The following is a 22,292-nucleotide window of genomic DNA, read 5'->3' as shown; positions in this document are numbered from 1 at the left end:
TCTTTTATAGTAACACAGTTTCCGAGAATGGGTGAAGAGTAATGGTCTGCCGAACTGGCTTTTCCGGACAATTGATGCCAACTCTTTTTTTTTTTTTTGATGCCAACTTTTAATTGAGCTAACTTTTTGTTCTACATTTTAAGACTTTTTAAAATTTATTTTTTAATTATAGTTGGCATACAATATTTTATTAGTTTCAGGAGTACAACACAGTGATTAGACATTTATATAGCTTATGAAGTGATCCCTCCACTAAGTGTCCTATCCATCTGGCACCATACATCGTTATTATACTATTATTGACTACATCCCCATGCTGTACTTTACATCCATGACTATTTTTATAACTGGTAGTTTGTACTTTTTCATCCCTTCACCTTTTCACATCTTCCAGTTCCTTCCTATCTGGCAACCATCAAGACTTTAATAACCAGAATATATGGAATTCAACTTAATTGTCCTGCTGGTCACCCAGCAACCTCCACCAATCCCCATGCTTCCTTCTGTCTTCCCATCTCTTCCACGGGATCTTCTCACAAAGATCCTTACATGGCGTTTTTGCTGTAATCGCCACAAGTTTTGTGCACGTTTCCTTTCTAATCATCCTTTTTCTAGTACCTCTAAAACCTATCCATGCCTTTTCTGTTCCTTCTCGTTTTACTGAAATTTGTCTCCTTCTAGTAGAGAAGTTACTTAATTGAGCGTCTTCTCATCTCACATCTTTCTCATTTAAGTGAATTGGAGAACGCCTAGTTGCTTTACTTCCTGAACAGCGAGGTATAACTACCTTTCTACATGCTTAACAGCCGAAGGTCTTTCCTACTGAGTTGTTTTCAAGTCATTTTGTTAAGTCATTTTTTAAATTTCATTTTTTAAAGCATTTGACATCTTTTTTTTTTAAAACAAAAGCTTTCAGAATCTGTAAACTTGCCCTCCATTTCCCTTTCAGTGTACCCCTTCACTCGAACTATCTTCCCGTTCTGGCAAATGGGAGGTGTTGGCATATGCATAAAAACTATTTCTTATATGGAAACATCATGATCTCATGGACTTGTGTTCTATCCATAAAGGATTCTTAATGTTTTCATTTTCTTAGTTACCTACTTTTCAATGATTCCTCCTTAAGTTACTTTTTTTTTTGTAGTCTTGTCTAATCCTGGAAGCTTGATAATTCAAGTTTTACCAGTATGTAATATTTTATCTTAAGAGGTTTGCAAATTTTCCGTCACACTAGAATTCTGATCTGCTCAGTTATAGAGCCATCCATGCGGGTGACCATATGTCCTCCTGTGGTCGAAGCAGCTCCTCTTTACACAAGTTGCCCTGGCATCCTATCTGGTTTAGACATTGTCCTAGGTTTTTTTAGTTTTCAAGTGTAATATCATTATTAATAGTAGTATTAGAATAATCTAGGGCAGGTAAACTGACCATATTTTAAGATTCTATCATAGTTTCCTCAAGGTGTGTGAGATGTAAGTGCAATGAGTAGAATTCTCTTTATAACACTTGGCTAAATCTGTAATACCACCACCAATACCACCACCCTCTTCTCCCCAGATCTTTAAGGACACAATGTAAGCTAGCACCTTCCTTTCAAGGACAGCAGGCAGGTCAATTGATGATTACAAAGGCAGGTGCTTGGACAAAGGTAGCAAGGATGGTTAACTCCTTCCAGTGACAAGTGGAGGTGGGGGAAGAAGCGATTCCTACCGGCAGCTCAGTGCACCAGACATGGCAGGTACACAGGGTCAGTTGAGGGCCCGGAACTGTAGGTGATGGACTGTCCCCAGTAGTGGGAGAAGAATTTCCCACAGAGCTAAACTACCAGTATTTTACCAGTTCATCAGATGCTGTCAGCAGAAAACCAATTAATTTATTTTCAAATATGGTTTGATTTCTTTAATCCAATTCATGGAGTCACAGTAAAACTTTTAGATATTCATTCTAAGCTAAAACTTCTGATGTTACTTTAAACGGTAATTCAGTTAAGAAGTAAATATTGAAGAGGAAATCCCTTGTTTTGTGGTAATAATCAAAATTTTGGTGGAGCAAGATATTGTGGATTTAAAAAGCATAGTATTCTTATTAAATTAAGAAATTTGTGAAGCATAAATGTATTTGGAATTCGGGTACACAGGTAATTTATAATTGCCTCCCAATAAAGCTGCAATGTTTTTACAATGAAAGTAGATACTCTAGTTTTCAAAATTTATATCTATCTACACACACACACACACACACACACACACACACACACACACACTGAGGTAAATAAACAAGAATGTTGTTCCACCTTTTGAATATTATGAGTAATGCTGTTATAAGCATTTGTGTACACATTCTTGTGTGGACATGTTTTCATTTCTCTTGGGTATATATACCTAGGAGTAGAATTACCAGGTCATACGACAACCATGTTTAACCTTAGCAACGGTTTGTTTTCCAAAGTGATTGCACCATTAGACATTCCCACTGGCAGTGTATGAGGGTTCCAGTTTCTCCACATCTTCATCAACATTTGTTATTATCTGATTTTTTTATTCTGGATATCTTAGTGGGTATAAAGTAGTATCTCATTGTAGCTTTGATTTGCATTTCCCTGACAATATTTTTACAAGACTTTTATTACAATATTATATGAGTTTCAGGTGTACATCATGTTATTCAACAGTACCCACCTGCCACTATTCAGTTATTAACACATTATTGATTATATTCCCTATGCTGAAGAAGTGATCACCATGCTAAGTTCATCTGACACTGGACCACACCATCACAATATTATTGACTATATTCCCCATGCTGTGCATTACATCCCCAAGACTTACTTGTTTTATACCTGGAGCTTTGAACCTGTTATTTCCCTTTATCTTTTCCCCCTTTTTAAAATTTTTTAATTACAGTTGACATTCAATATTATTTTATGTGAATTTCAAGTATACAACATAGTGGTTAAACATTTGTGTACTCTAATAAGTGATCCCCTGACTAGTCTAGTACTCACCTGGCAATGTGCATAGTTATTACCATATCATTGACTATATTCCTATGCTTTACTTTACATCCCCATGACTATTTTGTAACTACCAATTTGTACTTCTTAATGCCCTCACCTTTTTCACCCTGCCCCTCCAACCCCCTCCCATCTGTCATCCCATCAAATCTAGTACCCTTCTGACATCATACATAGTTATTACAATATTATTGACTATATTCCTTATGCTATACCCTACATCCCGATGACTACTGTGTAACAACCAAATTATACTTCTTAATCTCTTCCCTTTTTTTTTACCCACCCCCTTCCCTGAGAATATTTTTGTAATGAGGTTGATGCTGAAAACAAAACAAGAAAAAAGAACTTCAGGATGACATAATACGTTTTCTCTCTTTGCTTTGCCATCAGTCAGAGTTGGAACACTTCGGCCTTTAAAGAACTACTTTGTAAATCAATCTAAGTTTCCTACAATGGTTGTGAGCATTTTTATAAGTGAGTCTTCCACATTTTAGTTGCTTTGCATTCAAGATCAGTTGAAAAACTTAAATCGAATCATTCAACAAATGAAGCATCCCTCAAAACTAAGTTTTGAAGCTTTTAGTAAATAGCAAATGATTGAAGGTTCATAAGAAGAGAACATTGAAATTTATGCTCGCAAAAGCAAGAGAACCGGACAAATTAAATAATGAGAGCTCAAATGTTATATGAGGTTGAATTTTCAATTTTGGAATTTCCTTTTGAAATATCTCGACTTGAGAAAAGACTCTTTTGACAGAGCTCCTGGTTTTAATTGAACAAATTTCTATTCTGCACCAGAATGAAAAGAAGCTGGTTTGTGAGATGGCCTAAAACTTTTACATTTATATTTAATGAAAAGAATCATAAACAGATACAATTTATGTTTTGTGTCTTGTAAAACTTTTGACAAAGAAAGATACACTGAATGGAGATAAAATAGCAGTGCCTGGGAAAATATTTGGGCCAGTTATACTCACATATATCCACTCTTTAGCAAACTTACTTGGTGTTTACTGGCACCTACATGGAAAATATTTCTATAGTAAAAAATCCTATGATACATGGAGTCAATTAAGGTATCAACAATTTCACATTTATTAACCATGAAAACAAATTTTGAATATTACAAAGTTATGAAAATAATAAAACCACATTGAAAATATATATATTATATGTATATTCTTCCCCAAATACCAGTGCTATGGTGTATTAGAGACAGAAACTAAGGAACAGGTTCACAGCAGTGAATTTATACCAAAAGTAATGATTCTGTTAATGTTACATTTTAATGTTCAAATCACCAATATAAAGTTTTCTTTTTATTTTTCTTTAGAGCATACAGATAAATGCTATCTTTGTTTATCATTTCATTTTGAATATCATTTTTAATCAAATAATTTTATTCACAAATGTACATACTTATAATTTCATTTATTTTGTATGCCCCCTTTAACTTCCTAAAGTGCCCTTATAAATGATATGCTCATTCAGCTTTTAATCAATGTCATTTTCCTTCTAAATTTTCACCCATTGGTCAGCAGGGTGAAGGAGCAGATGTTTCATTAAATACCTAATCTGATAAAAACTTCATCAAATCTGACCATTTAAAGGGTCCGTTTAGGCACTGCTTATTCTCTACAGGAAAATCTTTTCAATGTCTCAGATTGACTCCCCTCTCACTACTTCTCTCTTTAAAGTAGTGTCCAGGTAACTTATGTGACCTGGCAGGAAAAGGATAAGCTTCAGTGTCCTCTGGCCTCCAGGGGGGTTACCTGGACATGGTTCCTTGCTACCTGGTTGCTATATGTGCCCCACGGGACTCCAAGGCTCATGCCTGCACTGTGATCTGGTGAAGCTTTGATTGATGCAGGCTTACCTCAGCTTCTCCAGTGGAGGCAAAAAGATAGAGCAAGTCAAGGACTGACAAGAGCGTCTAGAGCTAAAGGGGGTCATGACTTCAATAGAACTTCTAAGCTAAGTTATCTCTCTCCAAATCACTGTTTGCTGAAATGTCTGTCTTAAGCTGAGAACATGATATATGATATAATATCCTTCACCTACTGTGTACCTACACACACACACACACAAATGCACACACAGTTCAGTGTCCCTATATGCCTATGTACCTGTTAATGTTAGAGTGCTATAATAGAACCAAAGCTTGGTGTAAAGTAATTCATACTTTTAATGGACTACAAAAACAAAAAAAGCAGGAAAAGTGGAATAAGATTAGTCATGAGCATTAGGGTTGGAAAAGAATGGTAGAGGCTATGCTCAAGACAGAAAGAACTTATAGAATGAATATTACCAAGAACGGTGTCTCTGTACAGACTGTGAGACAAGTACAGAGAAGAGATGAAACCTTTGCAAAAGGCAGTTGTCTATTCATCAGTGATGGCTTGAGGACAGAAGGCAGAGACATGGATCATGTAACTTTTCAAAGTCTTTCTAATGATGCAGTAAATATTCTTAAGGAAAAAAATGGATTCTGGCAACAAGCTGAGAAGGTATATCTTTTGATATATAGGGGAAAAGGGCATAGCTGTATGCCTAAGGACAAACACATTATTTTTAATTTAATGTTATTTAATGTTACTTCATTTTTCATTAAAGCCAATAACAACTGTGATTTTTCAGTCCCTAAGATGCCAAGTTCTTTGTGTGTTTCTTCAAATGTCCCCATTTTTTGGACCATTGATAATATTTTTAGCTGTCCTTTATCTTAAATACGCATTTTTCCATTTTGTGAGAGACAGATATTTTTGTTAATAATACCTGTTATGTGTTCTATTTTAAACACCTAGTATGATGTGTGTTTTTATTTACACATTTATTCATATTGGGCTGTGTTATATTTTCAGTTGATTTCATAGGTGGACTTGATGCTCACTCCTACTACAAGGATCATGTTGAGTTAAAGCCTGTTAACCTGTAAGTAAAGGTGTGATGAGATGGAAAATATTAATCCTTCTAACTTGGTCAAAACTAACCAAACCTGAAATAATTTGGACCTGCTACTACTAATCATTGGTTTAATTTTCCACTCATATTTAAAACACACCTTTCACATGTAACCCAACATCATCATTATTGTTATTCATTCCAAAAAGGATTTGAAGCACGTAACATGATTTATGTTTATAAAATAATATATTTTTTCTTATCAGGAGTGGATTGCTAAATAGGAAAAAGAAAGATTATTTAGCCTATAGCAAAGAGACTAAATATGTGTCTTAGGGGCAGCACAGCTGAGAGAAAAGGGGAGACAGACTAGGTTAGAATCCAGGCTCTACATGTGTGGTCTCAGGGACCTTACTTGACATGCCTGAGACCTGGATCACTCACCTATGATATGGTTTCATAGGTAGAGGAGGGAGGATGGATTAAATGGGATAAGGTATGTACTCGTATAGTACATGTAATGTTGCTATGATTATACCTAGTACTTAAATATTTGACTAACCATCCCTAGGGGACATGGAAGAAAATCAACAACTACAATAAAAATCGCCTCAAACTGGACAGATTTCAGCTGAGTATAAGGAAGAAATCATGGTGAACTGGTCAATCAAATACTAGAAAATAAGAAAATAGCTACAGTGACTCCATTCCTAAAAAACTCTAAGTAGCAAATAGGCAACTGTATAAAATAATAGCAATCATATGCAAAGCCCTTTGCATATCTCACTTAATCCTCATGAGAATATTATAATATACTAATTAATAGTCCCACTTCACAAAATAGGAAACTGAGATTCATAGAGGTTAGGCAACTTTCCCAAAGTCTCAGTAGTAAGTGGGGGATTAGGATCTTTCCTGGATCGTAAATTAACACCATGACTGATATGTGGACTTGCTCCAGTGACCTTCTTAATTGAGCCCAATGTTCTGTAATTCCATGGCAATAGAGGAAATTATGTAAACAGTGACTGGGGTAAGAAACACGTATGAAGGCTTCATTTGCTGCCTCTTAGCCACAATGGTTCTTGCCCAAATCTGCAACCCCTGCCTGGCCTCTTTGGGGACTGAATCCCCGAGAAGCCCACACTGGCTCCCCCACCTCCCCAGGTTGAATTAATTTGATTCTGGCAGAATGATGTAAAGGAAACATAGCTCACAAATCAGCACTGTGCCTGCCACAGGATAGTTGTTTAAATAAATGTTGGGTTTTTTTAAAGCAAATCCAATTTGGAAAAACATTCACCCTACATAACACTCCGAGACTAAGCAGTCACCACCTCATTACTCATGCTACCAAGTGCTCGTAAATGATGTACTCTGAAAGTTGATGTCTGTGGATTTGGGGAACTTGACTGGGATTGTGACAATAATAAAGATGGTCTGTGCTTTAGAAGTGAGAAAAGAACTGAAACAATATGCCTAGTGGTCATGAGGAGGGTCTTGTTATGCAGTAAGAAGATGATGAATGATTTCTTTTATCTCCACTGTGAAAAAAAATAACTCAGCAGTGAGTCTGCAACACGAAAATATCGGTCAGATGTAAGAAAGATCTTTCTATTAAAGAAGGTTATTAAAAACTGCAATTGATTAATGTTGATAATGGCATCTCCTTTCATGAATGACACATGTGCATCCACGTACCTCAAAGAGTGTTTGCTGTCATGGCCTAGAAGCAAGTGACTACCATCTGTGCTCCCTAAGGTCCTTTCTATCTCTGTGAATCAAGAACACATGACACGTCCTCCTACGATTACTTATGAGGCTTTGCTCAACTTCACTACCTCCTCAAAGGGTTTTCTCAAACACCGTGCTTATTGCTGAACTCTCCCACCTTTTCGGCTGAGTGTAGCATAAACTACAGACTGCAGGAAGCAATGGAACAAGTTTCTGCTTTGACAGATTATGCATATTATTATGTCAGATGATTACAGAATGCCTCTCAACCATGAAGGGAGTGGGACTCTGAAAGATCAAACTAAACCTGAATTAAAATCACTGCACATGAAACAGTTGAAAAGGTCAGTATATGTGCTTCCCACAGGTATACAAGTATTGTGGAGTTTATCCAGCCTGCTTGATTTCTTTTAGTAAGGCCTTTGTGTTGGATTCTGTTGTAGCCCGTTCAGTGATGCCATGTCACCACCTAGCAACACACTGGAGGAAAAGCCAATCTTCTGTACTAAATTGTTAGAGACGGGAATGAATGCTGGTTTTTAACTGTCATTAAGTCTCTACTCTCCAAAAGCCAGGTTTTATGAGGAAGGCACTTTATTAACGGGACCAGAACCAGCTTTAGCATATTCCCAGGCACACATATGTGGAGGGGTAGTTTTCCACTCTAAATGGGTAGGTACAAACAGACAGTCCATTCACAGGTAACATTGCAGGCTTGTACAGGAAGCCTCACTCTTGTGTTTGTGCCATTGCTTGTAGTCATACGGTGTTCCTTCCCAGGGCCCACAGTCAGGCCATGTGTGAACGTGTGTATCAGGGGTGGGGCAGTTCACATATAAATTTGGTCTTTCATGCTTTGTCTCTTTTTAAAGTAATGATATCAAGCTATCGAGGCCCATTAGTTAAATAAATTGGTTTGTTCCATTTACAACTACACTGATTAGTGACAACGTGTATGTTAGGCCCCGTGTTGGGTGCTGGAGACATAAAGGTGAGTAATACTTTGACCTCCAGTGGCTAATGATCTAGGAGACGAGATCACAGAAGAAATAAGTAGATACAAAACAACGTCCCTAAGGCAATTTTTTCTAAGAGGAGCTATTTACTTCTCACTTGGGGAGAGAAGTTTCCACTGGGAGACGATGCCGGAGCTGTCTTTGGAAAGATGACAAGTTGCTTCTCAAAAGCAGAAGAAAGTGGGTGTCCGCTGCTTGGAGGCCAATTCGCTTGGCCATTCTGCAGAGGATAAAGTTGAAACGTGTGACTGTCCAATCTGGCATTTGCCATAGTTCTCACATAAACCGAGCAAACCTATGAGGAAGCAGATATTGAAGCAGAGCCAGAATTTTGACGGCTCCCAATGGGGAGACCCTGAGATCCTCAGCAGCCGTTGCCCTACCATCTAAACAACATCACTCTTTATGCCTAAAGCTATGGGGATGCCTTCAGCGGTTGTCTTCTGGGTCTGGCTTGGGGATATGTGACACAAGTCAGGGGTAGCCTGGGCTGGGGTCCCTCATCCTGCCGCAGCTACCAGTAAGGAGGCTGTAACTCTCAACGTGACTCTAACCTGGTCTTCCTCCATTGCTGCTCACACACACCGATCCTACCTTTAAAGGGCATGGGGGGTTGGGGAGAGCAAGGGCTGCTCTCGTTATGGAGCACACGGCGATGCGGTCAGTGGTGGCTTTGAAGGGGGCACCTACACAGCAGCCTATCCCGGAGGCAGCCGTGGGAGAGGGGTAACAAAAGCAGACATCTCTCAGGACGAAAAATAGCTTGGCACCAACCCATGCAGCTATGAAAGAGATGTGGACTATTAGGAAGCATCACAGTAAGTAGCTAATTTAGCTTTAAATTTGTCAAAAATCGTCAAAATGGTTAGCGACTTGGCAGTGGGAAAACTAAGCTTGGTGTAGCAGCACTTCTTTGCATAGAAATCAGTAGACCAAGGCAGTTTATAAAAGAAAGGCAGCCATAGAATTGCAGAACTGAGTTCCACAGCAGAGGGAGAGACACTTGATGGCATTAGAAATTTCCACGAGGAAGATGCCCCACGACTGCAATGAAGAAAGACTTCATGAAAAAAAGCTTCTGCCACCATTGCTAGCCTATCTTTTTCTAAGGATTCCAAATGAGAACTTGAGTTTTCTCTGGTACCTGGACTTGTCTGAATGCCTTCGCTGGAAGCTAATTTTTCTTCAAAATAAAAAAAAGGTACACACTCTGTGGCCACTGCTGATTGTCTGCTATTGCAGCTCAGTATTAGGAGACAGATGACCTCACCCCATTTCTGGCTGGCACTGCAGTCAGCTCCCACTGGGACCTTCACTGCCCAAGCCCAGAGGAAAGCGACCTCTGTGGTGGGCTGCTGGACAGAGCTGGAGGTAGTCACGTCCATCTGCTGTTTCCTGAGAACAGCTGTTTTGTATCAGTGTCCCTGTAAGACGATGCCAGGCCATTTTGCATTTACAGCGTGTAGATTAAAAACCAGGTGAGAAGACAAATCCGGGGCATATGTGTGTTTTGGGGTGCGTGTGTGTGTGTGTGTGTGTGTGTGTGTGTGTGTGTGCACATGAGAAACAGGTAGAGAGGTGAGAATGATGTGCTTTCAAACTGATTTAAAGACCAGTAAGGACCACCTTAATGTTGGAATCATGGGGGAAGACAAGCTCAATTTCTGTTGGCATGCAGAGCTGCGGAAGGCATCTTATATGAGCCTGTAGCTGTTCCCGGCCATCTTGCTTTCATAAAGGGAAAAACCACCTGAGATCGACACCAGCACAGAGGGAAGTAAGCAAAGCCAAGAGGTCAGGAGAGATGAGTCCTGCTGGCATCATCTAGCACCCAATTGTTCTGATTAATTCCAAGCACTGCATCACTACACGCTTCTCAAACTGGAGGCTGCACAGCCCCAATTCTGTGCAGGGAGAATGCAAAACAGAGTACCCAATACATCTTTCTGAAGCATCAAGTTTATTACAAGGTTTGGAAGAATCAAGTACTTTAATAAAAACCGTCCACACCCCACAAATATAAGAGAAGAGCAGGAGAGGGGAGAAGGGCCCCAGGAAAAACAGTCTAGTCTCTTAAGTGTCACCCAGGTGGGGGCCGAGTGGTGGACCTGCAGCGACAGTATCCTCTCCTCTTGTCCCCCAGGGGGATCCAGGCCATCCTCCAACGAGGTGCTTCTGAAGGCCATGGAGATACCAGGTACCCCCTTGATGTGAGTCCGTGCAGAGAACACCACAGCAGTGTGCACACCTCCATCACCCGCTGGACCAAGTCCTCTCGCCCAGGGGTACTTGCACACACAGTGTGTAGCTCTTGCGCTGCTGCCACCTGCAACTGTTTGCGTCCAGCCTCTGGCTGATCTCCCCCACCACCTGACTGCTCCCTGGAGCCCAGCATCTTTGAGTTCAGCATTTAAACTGCAGGGAGCCGCAACAATATGGATGGAACTAGAGAACATTATGCTAAGTGAAATAAGTCAGTCAGAGAAAGACAAATATCATATGATCTCACTTATACGTGGATTCTAAGGAACTGAATGGATGGGAGAAGTGGATGGAGATAGTCTCAGAGATACAGAGGAAGAACTGAGGGTTGTTAGTTGGAAGGGGGTGGGGATGAAGGAGAGGGGAAGGGATGAGACAATACAAATTGGTAATTGCAATACGGCCTCAGGGATAGAAAAAGACAGTCCGAGGAATACAATCAATAATGTTGTAAGCATTTCTTAGGGGGCCAGATGGACCAATGTCCTTTTGGGGAGTCCACTTCATAGTTGATGTAGAGGCCTGTCCACCGCATTGTATTTCTGAAACTGATGTTGAATAATACTGTATGTCAACTATAATTATATATACATATAACCTCGGGACATGGAGTAGAGTGTGGGAACGGATTCAATGGAATTGTAATAGATAAGCATGATACCGGGGGTGGGAGGGCAGTGGTTGGGGGGAGGGGGGTTGTTATTTTGTGAGGGTGAAAAGGGTAACTATTGCATTGTTCTGTACACCTGAAACTAACAATAAAAAAAAAGAAAAAAAAATAAAATAAATAAAATAAAATAAATAAATAAATAAATAAATAAAAATAAACTGCAGGGAGCCCGGCTTGACCTCCCCAGAGCCTGTGACTGTAGCCCTGCCTTGGCCATCCACAGTTTAAGTGGGCCATACCCTAGTGTTTCCATGCCACCTCGTGGACAGCCTAAGGGCAGAGCTTTCTCCAAAAGTCCAAACACCTGCTAGCCACCCCCTGCTGTCCCTGGCTGGCTGGGCTAGGGGTGGTGGCCCTGGACTCCTGGACAGGTGAAGGACAGGCGGGGGCTTTGGCCTTCTGCCCTGACTCCTAGTTCTTAGGTTGCCAATCTTCCTGGCAGAAGCTGTAAGACTCTGGCGGAAGTTCCTGACTTGTGGAGGAACTTGGGCTATTGAGGCAGAGGACCGGAAGGGCCTTACGTGGCTGATGCGGCCCTTCACTTTTTGTTTCTTGGTTCTTAAGCCGATGTACTTGGGCATGAGGCTGCTGTACTTCTCTGCTGAGCTCTGGATCTGGTCCCCCTCCCTATACTAACGGACAATACTAACTAACAATGCTAACCAAAAACACTAAAAAAATCAAGAAAAATAAAATAATGAAAAAAATGAGAAAATAAAAAATGAGTAATAAAAGAGCAACAGAAAAATGGGGGAAAAAACACAAAAGGAATAAAGAAAGAAAAATGGGAAAAGCAAGCAAAATAAGAAAAGGGGAAAAAATAAGAACGAAAAAGAGAACAAATGTTAAGACAAAAAATAAAATGCGGAAAAAGAGGAGAAAACAAGCTCACTGGTGCAAGTCCGACAGGTCACCACAAATCGGCTTCCTGGGCTATAAGGACAAAACCTTAGTCCAGCCAGGGCCTTACCGAGGAGTGTTTTGTTTTTTTTGGAATTCCATCACAATGGTGGTTTATGAGGTCAGAGCAAGATACGGGCCGATCACAGCTGAGGATAAACCACAAAAGTTTTCTCACTTTTTCATCTCGAGATCCCTAAAAAGGCCCTGAAAAAAAAAACCCGACCCCAAAGAACTTTTTGTTTATGTTGGATATTAAAGATTGATACTTATTAGAAATTAAAATCTGTAGGATGCTTCAGTTCCCTTTTCACTTATAATTCGAAAACTTGTAATAATATTTATCTTTTAAAGATCATATAGTGTCTGCCATTAAAATTCCTTTTCCTTAAACTCTAATTGGTTTCAAAAGGGTGCTATAACTTAACTGATATCACAATACTATTTTAAAAAATGTTCTGTTGCATAACACTTGATAACTTACATTATTAGCATCTATATACCTGAAAAGAAGATATCTGTCATCATACAGAGGGTGCCAAAAAAATGTACACACATTTTAAGAAAGGAAAAAACTATTAATTGTAATACTCAGTATATATGCATAACAAAAGATGAATACAAGTCACGTTTGACTTCTGCAATTACAAGAGGTGTTCAAAGTGATTACCATCAGCATCCAGACACTTCTGATTACGGGGAACTACTGCTTGAGCATAGATAACATCATTTAAAATGTGTATACATTTTTTTGGCACCCCCAGTATTTTCACTAATAAGATCATGAGCAGGTTTCTCATCAGAAATTGGAGAATAGAGAGTAGTGAGTTGATATATTGAAAGTACTGAAAGAGAAAATATGTCAATCAAAAATCTTATAGCTGGCTAAATGGTCCTTCAAAAATTAGGGAGAAATTAAGACATTCCCAGATAAACCAAAGCTGAGAGTTTTCTTTACCACTAAACCTGCCCTGCATGAAAGGAGTCCTTCGGGTTGGAATGAAAGGACACTGGACAGTAACTGAAAATCTCATGAAAAACATATCTGTATTAAATTAAATACATGGACAATTATAGAAACTAGTACTATTGTAACTTTGGTTTGTAGTTTCACTTTTTGCTTCCTTCTTGATTTAAGAAACTAAAGTATTTTAAAAACCAATTGTTGTCTATGTATTTTGGACACACAGGGCATGAATGTGTGATTTTGTGACATTAATAACTGAAAGAAAGTGAAGTCAGAACTATACAAAGTAGAGATTTTATATGTTCTTGAAGTTAAGCTGGTATAAATTCACATAAGAGTGTTGTAACCTTAGGCTGTTGGGTCATTCAGATGACCAAAATATATTTCTCAAATATAAAATAATAATAATAATAATAATAAATAAAAAACAATAACCACCAATGATGTATTAGTAAACCACAGGTAGAGGAACCTGTAGTCTACACCATCTGCATTTACTCCTCACTCCTCCATTTCTTGACCAAGAACCTAAAGACATAAAATGATAGCTCTCTGTCTTTATCCTGTTTTTGTTTGTCTTGACTGGCTTTCACACTTCCATACTTATCTATCTGTGCTCTCTGACCCCTGTGACATGCAGAGTAAGGTGTCTATAATCTGCTCATGCTCGTGGCTGGCTCACTTTTGCCATTACTGACCATGGAGTTTTGTTTCTATCAGAAGTCCCTGGAAATGCTAGGCACTTATGGAGGCATTAACTCTCCAGGGCTCTCACAAGAGGCAGAACACTGTAACTGTAATGCTCTCAGTACCCTCTTAGCTGTCCCAAAGGAGAGGGGTTTCCCTCACGCCTGCCTTACTTAGCACAAAGGGGCAGCACTTAGGGCTCATTGTACTCCCTAGCTTTGGTGTGCTTTCCCTTTATCACTGGTATTAGTAACTTTTTGATCCATGATAGGAAATGATTATACCATTTTAGGGACAGGGAAGAACACATCCTAATGTGTAGCTATTTGACCAAGTAGCAATAAAAGGCCTGTGTTTATATGACTTGTGCAGGTCAGACTCATCACTATACTAGTCATCAGTTCATGCACCACTGTCCTTGCTAGGAAGGAATAATGCCACCGATAGTGCAGCCGGCAACATGCAAGAGGGTCTGCCATGACCGATGGTCAGTCACCTTTCCTAGGCCTCAGTGGGGACATGGAGACCTTCTCAGCTGACATGTGATTTCACCCACTGCCCCCAGAATCTTGTGGATCCTGGTTCTCATGCTGCCTTTGAAATGCATGAAGCCTTTTCCAAAATGAGAAAGCCTGTATCTGAATGGCATTCTCCAGGGAAGCAGTCAATTCCTGTCTTTCCCAGAATCCTCAGGATTCTCCTCAGTACTTGTCATTGATGTCAACAGCAAGAAAATAGATGTATGTGGTGGTGTAGAGATAGGGAGCACCCCAAAAAAAATTAATCAACATAAGTAAAAACAATTTCATTTTGTTGTTTCCGAAGAACGTATCCTCTGATTTTAAAATTGAAGACAACATAAACTGAATTTTATGTTAAATGTGTGTTTTTAGACTTTATATTCACATCAAAATATGTTTATACTCCCCATGTTATAACAGGTTCTGGGAAGAAACAAGACATAAGAAAGAACAGAGAAAAGCACACACACACACACACACACACACACACATACACATGCCTGGAAGTGATATAGAGATTTAGAAAAGCAGTAGCAAAAAAGGAGACAATGGCAGGCTTATCAGGAGACACCCTTTGAAATAATATTACTATCTTATTATTTGATTTTATTCTCCCTTGAGGGTAGGTATCCTCAGGTAACTGCTAACCTATCTACAAATACCTGGGGGGGGAGGGGAAGAGAAAGAAATGATCTTAAGGATCCCCAAACTCCAACTCCTCTACCCAGACTCATTGATCCATCCTCGCATCATTAACGGAGTGACAGCTAGACATCATGTGTCTCCAGGGGTGGTACAACAAGAAGATGCAGCTATGCAGTATCTTACCACAAAATCAAGCCTGATCTTGGACCGAAATTGTAAAAGATACAACAATAACAGAATACGTTAAATCTCGCCACAAGGAAGTAATCAGCCAAATTTAGATCGTGGGAAATAGTATAGAGCAAATGAAAAAAAAAAAAAAGGTGGGAAGTGGAAATGTTTACTGATTAAAAGAGATCTAAGAGACATACTAGGGAAATACAATGTGTACACCTTGTTTGGATTCTGATTTCAACAAGCCAACAATAATGAGATGTTTTTAGATCATTATGAATATGGACTAGATAGTAAATGATATTAAGAAATTGTTGCCTATTTTGAGAGGTATGCTAATGAGTAGGTAATAAAACAAAAAGAAATTCTTATCAGTTGAGCAAGGCTCCTCAACCTCAGCACTATTAACTCTGGAACAGAGAATTCCTTTTAGTGGGGGCTGTACTGTGCATTGGGGGATATTTAGTGGCATCCTTGGTCTCTACCCACTAGGTGCCAGCAGCACCCTACACACACACCCCCACCAAATTGTGACAGCCAATTGGTAAATGTCCCCCGGTTAAGAATCAGAGTTAGAGAATCCTAGAGATAGGCTGATGAATAACATGACATGATGTCTAGGATTTGCTTTTAAATATTCTAACCCTCCTCCCAAAACAAAAAGTTTTGGTGGATAGATGAAACTTGATTAGCATAATTTTTATTTTACTTGAAGCTGGATGGTGAGAACAAAGCATTCATAATACCATTCTCTCTACTTCTACATATGTTTGATTTTTTAAAATCAATCTCTTACTAAATCCTAAGGCAGGGTTGCCAATAGACTTTCAGTGCTTCCTCTCAAGGCTGCTTCACTGTCTTCTTGGAAACCTCGTGTCAGACATACTTCCCAGTGCCTGGAGTAACCCTCCAGGATGCCTACCTGGCATCGTAGGACTAAACTCAGTCTACTTCACTACTTTATCATTCCATGTCGCTAAAGCCCAAAAGCAGAAAATACTAGCTATAAGCAGAACTGACATTAAAGACAAAAGTAGTGGATTCCTAGAAGTCCCCCACGCCCCGACCGGTACTATCACTAACAGAAAACACCTTCCCCTACTGCCTCATCACCAGTTGATGAATAAACTTCAAGACTTTAAATCTCCCTTCTAATCTCATCTTTTTATCTTTTAGTTTAAATCCTTATGAAGCTACAGTAGGATAAAGGGGGCAGACATTGGGCTATGTCTCCCAGAATGTAGAGAAATCCGAGTGGAGAAATGAGATAGAAAGATAGGGAGGGAGCCGAAGGAGTCCATCTCCTGAGGTGTGCAGGAGGGAACAGAAGATACAGGAAGAGTAGGTACCAAAAAGTGAAAGTGGAAAGATAGAAATGTTGTCAGCTATTTCACATTATGACTAAAGTGTCTATTCCACACCACAGAGTCACTGAACTGAGCTAATGGGAGTGAATTGCTAGGTGGGGGTATAACTGACGTGTAAAACAGTCTCTGCTGCTTTGAGGCTTATAATTTAGTGGGAGGGAGAAAACTTACACGCCTGAGTGAAGGAATCAGAGGACAATTCATTGTGTTGCTGAACACCCTCAGCCCCACATGGGGTACAGCTGATGGCATAGGAGTTGCTTCTGGCAGGCTGAGAAAGCAGTGCGTCTGAGGTAGGACCAATAGTCTTCACAGAGGAAAAGAGATTTCAACTGAACCTCAGTAGGATTTAGAGCTGCTAAAACTTGTCGCATGAGAGAAACAAGCGCAAAAGTATTCAACAGATACTACCCTCACCTTCCAAAGGCTTAGTATAGAATCAGAATATGCACAGAATCTTTGTCAAACAGGTGGAGACTAGATTGACTGGAGATGGGGGTGTTTATCCAGAGAAATGGAACTGGTATGTTGTGTGTGTATATCGATATCTATTGAGAGAGAGAGAGAGAGAGAGAGAGAGAGAGAGAGAGAGAGAGATTTTTAAGGATTTGGTTCATGTGCTATTGTGGAGGCTGCACGTCTGAAACCTGCAGGGAAAGCCAGCAGACTGGAGACCCAAGGAAGAGCTGGTGTTGCCTCTTGAGTATGAAGGCTGAATTCTGGAGGCAGAATTCCTTCTTCCTCAGGGGACAACAGCCTTTGCTCTTAAGGCCTTCAACTGATTGACTAAGACCCACCCACATTGTAAAGGGCTCTGCTTTATTCAAAGTCTATTGATTTAAAAGTTCATCTCATCTCAGGAATACCTTCACAGTGACATCTAGACTGGTGTTTGAACAACCATCTTGATATGATGGTCCAGCCAAGTTGACACCTAAAATTCTCCATCACAGGGTGTGTGCATGGAAGGGACATAGATCGATAGTTGGGTGGTATGAAAGCTGGACGAGGATGATTCTTGGGCCATGAGCCAGCAGGATGCTGTGGGAAGATTAGACTAGAGCTGTATCTAGTGGTTTGGTGACTTTATACTACCCTGTCATCTTTGCCCATGGCAACCAAAAGCAATATTTTGCATCGCTCTTCAATTACTATGTGGTTGGCTCTTCTCACCAAGGAAATCAGTCCTATCCTCTGATGTGTATACCTGCTTGCCATGCCCTAATCTGAGAAGCAGGAAGCCCTGGTTTTTCAGTTGTTTGTTGCTACAGTCATATACACAGACACACCCAAAAGCTATTTTGCATTTCGAAAAGCCTGGATGATTAGAAAGGAAATTCCGTTTTTAATTTTGAAGTTCTTTAAAGCAATTCCTATTTTCTGTTTTAGGTCGAAATAAGTAAATGACATGGACTCTGAAATGCAACTGCTGAACTTGACTTTAGAAGCAAAGCACCATTGACAGCTCCTCTCTGCATCAACACATCTCACTTTCTTCCAGAGGATGGACTCCGCCTCCCTGCCTTCCCACAGATCACAGAGTTCTTCGATCACAATCTATGTATTATTAGCATTGTGTGCTAGATGAGTTGTAGGTGCTTGGGTGGGTATTTTTTTAGTCATTTTCTTCTTATATGAGTACTTGTAAATTGAAAAAATTGATTTTTAATTTTTTTAACAATATTTAACATGGCGCATGCAAACTGAAAAAAAAATGCTGTGAAAACCTTCTACAGACAATTCTATGAGAAATATTGGTTGGTATTGTTGAGGTGTTAAGTCAAGATCGCTAATAGCTGCAGTTCTCTTAGGCCTAATGGAGTTTGCATTAGCAGACATTACTTGGGGTTACTAGAAAGGACGTTAGATGCTGTGACAGCTGATGCATGGGTACAAATAATGGATCTGGCTTTCAAATGGAGCATGGATCATTTTTGCAGCATCACAAGCCAAAACATGCAGCCTCCCTTGGTTCTCAGCTTCCCAAAATCCAGAACACTATGATGGCAATCTAAATTTTCAGATCCTTACAGATATCTTGTTCTTCTTATGTTCTGAAAAAATGTAGCTCATGGGTGTATGGAAGAGTGAAATGCTTAGTAGAAAACCTTTCCCCCTTGGAGGGAATGTGGGTATCTCTGAGATTCGTATTTTCTGCTCTTTATCCCAGTCCTGACACTGGTGTCAGACCTAAACCACAGCGTGTGGGCAGGTGGGACAGAAATCGCAACCATCAATCTGTAATCGGGAATGTTGCTCTGAAGACATTCAAAAGGAGCATTAAAATGTTGTGGAATTCTCTATAAATACTTCAAAAGAAGGTATTTATATTTGTTCTACATCAACTTTTCTTTCTCCTACCCCATCCCAATAACCAAGAAAGTAATATCAGAAACATCATTTGCAATGGGAAAAAAAAAGACTGTCTTGAAAACCCATCATAGTTTTTTTCATTTCTATCTTTGAATTACTACTTCTCACATCAAAATAAGTTTTACTCACTTTGTATAATAACCAAGATGAGACCTCTATAGGCCGCAGAATGCGGTAGACTTGCACTATTTAATCCAGGAGTTGTGGACTTGGCCCATACATCTCTAAGAAGTCAGTCTACAAACCACCTAAAATTGTATGCAAATTTCTGTATGTATGTCGAGGTTCCTTTTTTCTTCTTCTTTTTGAAGTCCACATATTTTATGAGACTCGTTTAAGAATCAGAACTTATACAACCAAGTCTGCCTGGTTTCTCCCGGTTCATGGCAACTGCTGTGGCCTGTCTGGGGGCCTGTCTTACTCATTAGCCTCTGGCTTGTGCTGCTCCAGTCAGCTGACACCCACTGAATCTCACCACTTTTCATTCTACTGAAAAAACCCAAATTCAAAATGAAGAAGAACGAACAGGGACCTGGGAGATGGTCAAATCCAAGCCACCATGGCAAGTGAGGGACCTGAAGCGTAGGGGACGTAGGGGACTCATCCAGAGTCCTGCCTGTGCACAGAGGAACAGAGCTACAGCCGAAGGAAGGAGGGCTTGGAAGGCAAACGGTGGGATTTGGCTCCCAGGTCCCTCGCTGTGTCCTTGGACTGTGTTGGACATCTCAGCCTTGAGTTTTTCTCATCTACCAAGTGGGACTATACTCCCTTACCTCCCAGGGGTGAGGGGAGGGTTAGATAAAAATGTAAACAAACACTCTCTAAACTGTGAAGCACTCCATAACTGAAAGAGGCTGTCATAATTATAATGTCAGAAGAGCAAGTTGGACCCAGTCCGGAGCTCTTGGGTTGCACTCCAGTGCTGTGCAAAACCCATGGAAACACCAAACTCCTAAGTTTTCTAAAGAGTAGCTTGAAAAATTGCCGACGGTTAAGTGATTAGTACTAATGCAGACTACAAATCGCATTTCTTAATTAAAAAATAACTTTTACATTCAAATTCCAAGACTAATATTATTATGGAGAAGGCTACTAGAACATCAAAAACGTAGAAATTCAGTCAGAAGAATAAAATTAATATTTAAATATCTTAAACTGTCTTTCCATTGCCCCCACACGCACAAACAAAACCTAGTTAACGTTTTATAAAATAGTACCATACTAACTTTTGTTGCTGTTTTATCTTCGTTTGTAAACTTCTGCATACTTCTAAGATGCACACGGCCATGGATCATATCTACCCTGCAAGTAACAGATTTGAGGGGGAAATCCTTACGTTAGTGGTTTTTGTATGGAAATTTAACAAAGGCAACTACAGAACATGGTATGTGTGTTTTGGTTTTTAAACTTTCTTCATTTAAATAATTAAGTTATATTTGTTTCAAGTCCCAAGTTCAGGAATTCATAATGATAATTGTGAAGTTCCAGAAAATTTGCCATTCGTCAGAAACAAGTTAGAGAGATCTTTCTCTCCTTCCCATGTTTCTTCTCCCTATCTCTCCTCTTCCTGGCTACTAATTAGAGGTTCTGCTTACTTACAACAAAGCGTTGAAAAGGGTGAAGAATTGTGAGATGACACTCGGCAGGTACCCCTGATCCGGGTGACTCTGATGTAGTATTGTCACATGTCACAGGTGCTGCTCTTAAAGTGTGAGCCTTTCCAGTTCTTGCAGCTTTTGCTTCTGTTTTAGGGAATCCACTCTGCACTGTGCATCACATAGTAGGGCTTTCAAAAAGACACATTCACTGTCTTTACATTCTTGCCAAATCTTGGCTTCTCCATATGCAAGTGTGTGTCTGGTCAGAGGAAGGGAAAATGAATGCATCTCTTCGCCTGTACTCATTTGCCAGAACCTCGCTCAACATCCTAAGAGGTTCAAGTGCTCTTCTCAGAGGTGGTCCTGGTAAAGCTGAACATAGGACATTCACTGCCCGTGAACCCCTAGTTCTGACTGGAGTGTAGAAGGGGAAAGGTAAAACCAATGTTTTTCCCTCTTTAAACCTCTTTGGCATTGTGTCTTGTAAGCCTTAGCCAACTCTGCCCTAGGCTGTGTCTTCTATCTTGTGATGATGACTTATCCTTTCCTAAGTGTCTCCTGCTGACATTGTGCGGAGCCACAGACAGCTAGGATGCTTTCCAGTTTACCTTCTATTTATTTCAGCTTCCAGTCATGTTTCAAAGCCACAAAAGTTAAGCAGGGGAGTTACAGGGGATGGGGGATTAGAGAATTTCCAGGGGACAAAACATCTTGGGGTGTGGAACAGTCTATATCAGAGAAATATCAACCACTTCTTTCAGGAAAAGCTCTAAGCTAGTTTGTCCCCAAGTATCTTAGCCTTTCACTGGCAGTATAATATGGGGTATGTGGGCCTGAAATGAAAGCATATGTCCCTACCACTCCAAATCTGAGAGGCTGTTGGCTCACTTGTTTTGAAGATAACTTGACATCTCGGCCTAGCAAAATATTGACTTCTTCCTTTTTTCCTTCAGAAAAATAAGCCCTGCTATTTTCTATAGACCTAAATAAGGGACGCAGCAAGTATCAAGGGACTGGATCTAACAAAATATAGCAAGGCTGCCAGCTGTCTCACTGAATGAATGGGACAGTCATGATTGAGAAGAATTTGTCTTCATTAGAACCAGCTAAAATGTACCTTGAAAAGCTGAGGAAAACCATCATGACTCTGCTAAATTGAGAATCAAATAAAAGCCAAAGTTGCTCTTTTCAGCCTTTGCAAATTAGAAAAGAATCTTGCCAAGAATAAACTCATCTTTATTTTAGACCAAATTAAAATTTTATAGTATCCAAAAATGTGGACTCACTACGAAATGAATATTCTGGCTAATTATTTCTTAAAGCAAACATTCACTTATCATTCTGACTACTTTAGTTTGTAACTAGAACTTTTACAGTGGATTAGAATTCAAATGTGCTAGCGCTTGACATTTTAGTTGCTTTCAAGGGATAACTGAATTAAGTAGGGCAAAATACAAATAA

At 39.8% G+C, this 22,292-nt stretch overlaps 1 long non-coding RNA gene across 1 annotated transcript in view; it reads left to right on the top strand.

The window, feature by feature from the left end:
• The window catches only part of LOC109375953 (uncharacterized), a 42,700-nt gene extending 20,433 nt beyond the window's left edge, over positions 1 to 22,267 (top strand). Inside the window, exons 2-3 of the long non-coding RNA XR_002122672.1 lie at positions 5,878 to 5,947; positions 18,250 to 22,267. This is a non-coding gene — a long non-coding RNA (uncharacterized LOC109375953). The remainder of the gene's footprint in view (positions 1 to 5,877; positions 5,948 to 18,249) is intronic.
• The last annotated feature ends 25 nt before the right edge of the window (positions 22,268 to 22,292 follow it).

The sequence above is a fragment of the Hipposideros armiger genome, unplaced genomic scaffold (genome assembly GCF_001890085.2).
Source record: "Hipposideros armiger isolate ML-2016 unplaced genomic scaffold, ASM189008v1 scaffold_1014, whole genome shotgun sequence".
Classification (NCBI taxonomy): Eukaryota; Metazoa; Chordata; class Mammalia; order Chiroptera; family Hipposideridae; genus Hipposideros; species Hipposideros armiger.
This window is presented reverse-complemented; position numbering and strand designations above follow the sequence as displayed.